Source organism: Silene latifolia, chromosome Y, assembly GCF_048544455.1.
Source record: "Silene latifolia isolate original U9 population chromosome Y, ASM4854445v1, whole genome shotgun sequence".
Classification (NCBI taxonomy): Eukaryota; Viridiplantae; Streptophyta; class Magnoliopsida; order Caryophyllales; family Caryophyllaceae; genus Silene; species Silene latifolia.
The window spans coordinates 20,212,070-20,220,036 of record NC_133538.1 but is presented as its reverse complement, the minus strand read 5'-3'; the positions used below and the strand labels follow the sequence as shown (position 1 = coordinate 20,220,036).

General features: G+C 43.9%; 1 non-coding gene across 1 annotated transcript; it reads right to left on the bottom strand.

Moving 5' to 3' along the window:
- Window positions 1-2,749: 2,749 nt before the first annotated feature.
- Window positions 2,750-2,855, bottom strand: LOC141635460 (small nucleolar RNA R71). The gene has a single exon (XR_012540149.1). It is a non-coding gene; the product is annotated as a small nucleolar RNA R71 (small nucleolar RNA).
- Between the last annotated feature and the right edge of the window lie 5,112 nt (window positions 2,856-7,967).

The following is a 7,967-nucleotide window of genomic DNA, read 5'->3' as shown; positions in this document are numbered from 1 at the left end:
AAGACACAAAATTGACCTTTACTACATCACCCGAAGGTGACCCAAAAACCCGAACTGACCCGACCCGACCCAAACATGACCCAAACTTTCTTGACCTGTAACTTACCCGACCCGAAAATGACCCGATATGAAACCCCCAACCCGAAAATGACCGGACAAAACATAACTCTAATTGACTTGAAATGACTTTTTCTTTCTTAATCATTTGCTCGAAAATGACCCGACCCGAAATAACCCGACTTGCTTGACCTGAAACAGACCCGAAACCCAAAATGACCCAATCCGAACCGAATTAACCTGAAATCAATGAAAGACTTGAAATGACCCGACCCAAACTGGCCCGACCTGATAGACCCATTTGCCATCTCTAATCACCCCCCCCCCCCCAAATCCGCTTCTCCAAAAGCTAGAAGGTTGCATCAACTTCATCAGCAATATAACCTGCCTCCTTCAGAATTGCACGCTCGGCGAGTTACGTTGACTTAAAGGGAGAACCCTTCTCCTTAGATCCAGACCTTTCAGCTTTCTGGCCTAACAATATCTCATTTATTTCAGCTGTGTTATAAAATGTGTCGCTGTTAATTATTTCACCAGAGCAAATGATACGTGCATTTTGTATAGTCTTTTTAGCCTATTTCAGCACGTATTTCCATGTACTTTTGTACTATTTATATAGTATTATGCCCCGAATTGGCTACTTTGGTTCATTTTGTCTGTTTTGTAGAAATGAACGTGGAAGTAGTAGAATCGCACCATTTCCATCCTTTTTGCATGCATTTTGAGGAGACGGGATTTTTCAGATTGAGATCCTGCATTAGGATGCGTGAAGGAACGGTCTACGGAGCAGTCGGTCACGAGTTTGAGCTGGTTTGAAGGAGGAATACTCGATCGAGGTGTTCTGTTGCTCGATCGAGTGGTCCCTATGGCTGAGGTTGGTTGATCGAGTAGTATTATGCTCGATCGAGAAGTGCTGGAATTAGGAGTTACTCGATCGAGTAAAAATTTTGTTCGATCGAGTAGATTATTTGGAGAAATGCTCGATCGAGTGGTTTTGGCTTTCATGGGCTTTAATTAGTCCGTGAACGTGTTTTAGCTTATGGACATAGTAGTTTTTCTATTTAAGCGCATAATAACTAGGTCATTAGGACCATTTCTACTAAGTTTTATCCTACTTTTCATATTTGACAAAAAAGACTGTGTTGCTTTTTCTCTTTCACTGTAACTTTGTTTTCGGGGTTATTAGCTCGGATTTGTTTGTTCTTTACGCCGGATTCTTGTGATTGTAATCTCTTTCTCCCTTTTTAATTTTAATCTTTCATTTATTCATCTTAATTACTTGTTTTGCTCTTCCTTAATTTCTACCCTAATCTTTGTTTATGCATTTTAATTACTATTTCATCATGCTTTACATTAGTTATCTTAATATTGTTACTATTGACAATATTAGCGATATGAGTAGCTAAATCATTTCATGTCGGGATTAGGGGATCTACGGTAGAAATGTGACGATAGAGTAAATAGGTTAGATGAATTAATTGTGAGACTCTGTCCCCATAGCAATATAACTGTATCTACCGACTTAGTTGAGTGCACGCTTCTAAGTCACCCTTTTAATCTAGTTAAATTTAATCCTGTATCGGAAGATTGGACTAAATAGACCTGCTATGAACAGTAGACTACCCTGACGAGGACGAAAGTTAAGTTAGTGGGAATCTAGGGTAGAAAGTGGACCGGAAGGACCTTTCCATATCCGTCTCGTAGTAATTTATCTAAGTTGTTTACAGTCGAGTCACTGGACTACCGTAGTGAACCGAAATCCTGACATGTCCCCTCTCTATTGATAGTTTCATCTCATTTTCTGCCTTTATTACTCTTTCCTTGCTTCTCTTCCTTTTACACTTTTAGTTTAGAAAACCAATTACAAAAGCCCCCCATTTGTGACAAAAAAGACGGACCTTTACAGATATCTTGCCTCCCTGAGGAGATCGACCTGACTTCCCTAGCTATATAGTTAGTTTAGTTAGTTATTTTTGATAGGTATACGACAGCCCTGTCAAATTTTGGCGCCGTTGCCGGGGAGGCAATTGCCCTATCTGTCTTTATTTCGTTTATTTTATCCGTCTCAGGGAATTTTATTCTTTGAGGCAGTTCTTATTCATTTTCTTTCATGTTGTGTATGCCCAGGTCATACAGGTTGGAGTTAGTTTCAGCTGATTCTGAACCAGAGAGGCTGTTCAGGCACAGACTCCGTCTGCAAAGAGAATCACGAAAGGAAGCCTTGAGTGCTTTCGAACCCGAACTTCAGCATTTCCTTTTACAGAAAATCCATCTTTTGAAGAAGACACTTTCAGTTCTGTAAACCAACCAGTAAAGATGTCGAACATACCCAGTCATTCGGAGCCTAAAGCATCATCAATTCCAAAGGGTTTCAATCTCTAGACTGAGGATGGGAATACATTTGACATCCGTCCTTCCTATATCAATCTGGTGGAGAGAAATCTCTTTAGAGGTGTGGCAGGTGAAGACCCGAGGAAGCATATGGAGGTCTTTACGGACTAATATTCTACTATCCCTGCCACAAAGGGGGTAACTCAAGACAAGATTAAGGATGTTCTGTTTCCTTTTTCTTTGACTGACTCAGCCAGGGAATGGCTGACTGATTTGGACCGTACGGCCGCGGGGGTCACAAACTGGGAGACCCTTGCTCTTGCTTTTTATAAGAGATATTTCCCTCCGCAGCGCACTAGTCAGCTGAGGGCCAAGATTACAAGTTTCAAACAGGCACCGGATGAAAGTTTCTATGAAGCTTGGTGCCGTTTCAAGAGGTTGGTGAGGTATATTCCTCACCATGGTTTTGATCCGTGGTTCCTGTCCAATCAGTTCTACAATAGGCTATACGATGATCACAGAGCCATACTTGATGCATCATCCAACGGAAGATTTCAAAAGAACACCGACGATGATAAGGGATGAGCTCTTATTGAAGAGATGGCGACCCACTGTGCTGAGTATGGAAACCCAAGGGATGGTATTAGAATAGTTCATGCAGTCGATAAGCAAGTTGTGGCTCAGCTGGAAGCCATGAATGCTAGGTTTGATAAGCTGGAGCTGCATTTTGGTGGGGAGCCTCAGACGGTCCATTTGCTTACTAGAGGGGAGACTGTCATATGTGAGAGGTGTGGGAGCAACGACGGTCACACTGTTGTTGGCTGTCTTACGGAGAAGGAACAGGTCCTTGCTTTTCAACAATACAGGCAAGGAGGGGGTTCCTGTTATAACAACCAAGGGGCAGTCCATCCCAATTTGAGGTGGATAAGTCAAAATGTGCTCAATCCTACCCCTCTTCCACAGCAGCAGCAGCCATATGTCCCTCCTCATAAGGCTCAACAAGGCTTTCAGAAGCCTCCTTCCTTTCCTACACCTAATCAAGGTGCATCATCTTCTAGTGGGGTAAGTGAGCTAGGTGAGTTGAAGACGATGTTGCAGTCTTTGACAAAGCAATGGCAACTGAGCGATCAACAAAAAGATGCATCTATCAAGGCACTTAAAACTCAAGTTGCCCAGTTAGCCGCGAATCAGTCCACAAGGAAACCGGGACATCTAACGTCACAAGCCGATAAGAATCCACATGAGACGGTGAATTTAATTAATTTGAGGAGCGGTTATTCATATGAAGGACCGAATTCAGACCCGGGGAAGCAAATTGCTGCTGATGAACAGTGCATTGTCGAAGAAAAAGAGCTGACGAAAAAGAAAGTACTCGATCGACTAATTTCTGGGGGTCGATCGAGTAAAACTACTGAAGAAAGGACTCGATCGAGTGGAATTTCTACTCGATCGAGTGAACAGGAAAAACAAGAGCCCGATCGAGTAAATAAAACTGCTCGATCGAGTGAATTTGCTGAAGAATCTGTTCGATCGAATAATACTTTTGGTCGATCGATTAATGAAGATAAAGAACAACTCGATCGAGAGCCTGCTAGTGCTCGATCGAGTGAAAAATCACCTGAAAGACCACGTTCGAGAGGAAAGAAGTCTCGATCGAAGGATTTAGAGCTTCATCCGGCTGATACATTGGAAGAGAGGAACAAAGGGCTCGAGATACCCATAACAGTACCCTTCCCGAGGTGGTTGCAGAGTACTAAGGCTTGCAGGTCACTGTGTCATTCTCCGAATTGCTGACACAAGTACCCTCTTACCTTAAATTTATGAAAGAAATTTTATCGCGTAAGAGGTACATTAATGACCATGAGATGGTAGCTTTGACCGAGGTAGGGACAGCCTTAGTTCAGAATAAGTTACCTCCCAAACAGTCAGACCGGGTAGTTTTTCGATTCCGTGTCATATTGGTACCCATTTGATTGATAACGCGTTATGCGATCTTGGCGCTAGCGTGAGTGTCTTACCGCTGTCTCTGGCTAAGAGACTTGGTTTGACAAAGTTTAATTGCACAAATATGACTGTTTAGATGGCCGACCGTAGCATATCACGGCCACTAGGTGTCATAGAAGACATACCCGTTAAGATCGGGAGGTTCTTTATTCCCGTTGACTTCGTTGTACTTGACATCCCTGAAGATGCCCATACCCCTATTATTTTAGGGAGACCATTTTTATTTACTGCCCGTGCAGTGATAAACGTCGGGGGCAAGACATTGACTTTCCAGGTTGGGGACGAGGAATTGATATTCCATCAGTCTAAGTTCCGAAGGGCTCCCATCCAAGCTCAGCCTTGCAATGCCCTCTCTTCTATTGACCCTCCTATTGACACTCCAAATGAAAATTTAGAATATTGTGCTGCTATTGTGACCCCTCCGCCTCAGGTTGAGAGCAAAAAGGAGGAAATTTCGTCTTTTTTCCTTACTGCAGGTACAGATGAAGATAATGCAGGAGCTGTCAATAAGTATTGTGCAATTAATGTCAGTCAAAGTGGGAGCGATGATGTTAAAGCTGGTGAGAAAGGAATAAGGACGAGAAAAGTTCGTGCGTATGTGGACGTCAACTATTCTCCTCCTAGCGAATCGAGTTCAAGCTCATGGAAATTGAAGAGGATGATTAATGTTGCTGAGGTGACGTCCTCCAGTCAGAAGCCCTCCGAGGGGCTATTGAAATGCTTTGAGAAGTGAGGGGGGAAATGCCCCGTGTACCAATTTGTATAAACAATTTTTAATTCCCGTCGGACTTGTTTATTGCTTTTAATTAGGACAATTAGAATTTAGACATTTTTAGCATAGGTTAGAAGACTATAGGCTGTTACTTTTCGCATTTGGTATTTTGGGATATTTTTGCGATGTTTTTATGCAGGTTTGGGGAATTATACGCAAATTCAAGAGCTTACACGAGGAAAAGAGCTCGATCGAGTACTTTTTGTACTCGATCGAGTGGAATTTGTTCGATCGAATGGTTTCCTGTTACTCGATCGACAAAAGCTGAAAAGGGGAGTTCTCGATCGAGTAACTTTTTACTAGATCGAGTAGATGAATACAAGAAGTTCTCGATCGAGCAGTTCTAAACCACTCGATCGAGTGAAATTGAAAATTAGACGCAGGGAGTCTCTTTAACTCCTTCCTTTGTTTTATTATTTCATTACTTCTTCGTTATTTCGCCCCTTTCCCCCTTCTTTGCGATCAAAAAAACCCCCAAATCCTCCATTTTTCTTGCCCATTTACCAAATCCGCCACCTACATTTTATTCCTTGCTAATTAATCGTCAATTGCCCTCTATTTTCCCCTTGATTATTGTTGCTTTACAAGGTCAATTGAGGATTTTAGGGTTTCGCGGTTTTTCGATCAAAAATCGCCATTGTTGCTTGTTGATTGTCGATTAATTGCTATTTGTAGGTTATTTATCATCAAGTAAGTAATTCCTACACTTCCTTGCAATTTAATTTCATTAATTTTGCTTTTTATGAAGTAGATTAGGAATTAGGGTTTCGATGTTCATATTAGGTCAAATTTTTCGATTATAATTTTGATTCAATGACTAATTTGTCTTACTTGATGCTTAATTCCCATGCCTCATTGATTTTTACATGATTAATTCGAATTTTATGGGAAAATTTGCGATTAGGGCTAATTATAGTCGAAATTTTCGACTGTATACTGGTTTTTGCTGCTTCCAATTGCTTAATTGGTTTCCATTGTTGCTTAATCTGCTACCCTTCCCCTATCGTTGTTTACCTGCTATCATTCGAATTTTTGAGGAAAATTTGGGAATTTTTGGTCTAATAGGTCGAATTTTTCAACCGTCTTTGGGAATTCTCTGCTGTTAACTGCTGTTTTCAGTGCTGCTAATTCATTAATTGCTTATCAAATTCTCCTGCCCTATTTGTTTAGGATGGATTCTAGCTTTGTGCCCTCCACTAGCTCGACTTCTAGTCCATCCTTATCCGAGACGGTGGTCCCTACTGTCACCACCGCCTCCACTTCTGTTAGTACCGCAGCTCCTGTGTTCTTAGTCTCTGCTGCTGTTACTGTTTTTACGCCTGCTAGCACTTCTTCTAGCCCTGTTTTAGCTACCACCTCAGTCACAGCCACTACTACTACTAGCACTGCTACTAGCCTTTCTTCCTCAGTGGCGGTCACAGCTGCAGCCACAGCCTCTACTTCAGCCACGGTGAGCACACCTGTGGCGGACTCACCCGCAGTCGCAGCTGCTTTACGGGCGGCTCTAGTTCCTCGTACCGTTAGTGGACGGTCATCTACTTCAGGTTCTAGAGGCCGGGGTCGTGGTCGTGGTCCTACTACACCTGCTGCTGGCTGTGTTACGATCTGAGTGGACGACACTCTTGACTCCTACCCTGCGTTCCCCCAGGTAACTTTAATTAACGGTGTTCATCGTAAGAGGTCTTATGACTTAGTTGACTGTGACTTTCTCCCTACGCGCTTTCTTTGCCATACGTCACTTCAGAGGCTCGGCTTCTACGAAACAGTTTTGAGCTTTTACGGGGCACGGGGATGACCGGACTCATCACTATGAGTGGCCACACTTTCAGGGAGCTGAGCCTTGAGTTCTTCAGCTCTTTCACCTTCTCCTCAAGGGCACACGACGCTGTCCCTACTAGTCTTTATGTGTCCTTCCAGTTGTATAACCGGACCTTTTCTATGACACTTGAAGAGTTTGGTACCCAACTCGGCCTTTCCTTTACGAGCACCATTATTGCCCCTAGGAAATTCATTAGTCTTCTTTGGCGGGCTTTGGCACAGACCCCTTTTCACGAGCGAAAGCTCACTCAGGTCCACCTACTCCCCGCCCGTTATTTCTTAGACTGATGGGGAGCACTATTTTTTGCCGAAAGGAGCCAAACAACATCAACAACAACGAGCTCTCCATCTTAGGCGGTTATCTGAACATTGACGGCGAGGGTCCCTTTACCCTCAACATCGCTTATTTGACCGTCAGGTACTTCCAGGCTCAGGGAGAGAAGCTCATGGGCACTATCGTCTGCGGTGGCATAGCCACCTTTCTTGCCCGTTCTCTCCTAACCGTCTTGCCTCGTGACTTACCTTACATAGACGGTGATAGGTATCTGAGCCTAGCTGCCATGCACTCTCAGACTTGGCTGACCACAGACTACCGGAGATGGAAGATAGACGGTTCCCTATCCGTCGACCTTCCTTGTGACACCTTGCCTCGTCTAGCCCCTTTGCCCACCACCTCTACCTCAGTACCATCTCCAGGTCCGCCCACCTACTACCTTACCCGCCGCTAAGAAGCAGCGTAGACTTGAGACCGGAGAGGGATCCGCACCTTCCATGGGTGGCCAGACTTCCACGGCCACACCTACCCCGATCCCTACTCCTACTCCTACTCCTGTGCCTGCTGACCAGACACAGCCGGTCCTACCGGCTAATTTTGTACCTCCACCACCCTTTGAGGCATCCTCGGTCATGGACCCAAAGGCGCCGTGATGGTTTGTTAGTTGAGATTGCAGAGAGACAGGCTCGTATGGAGCGGGATATAGCTTTG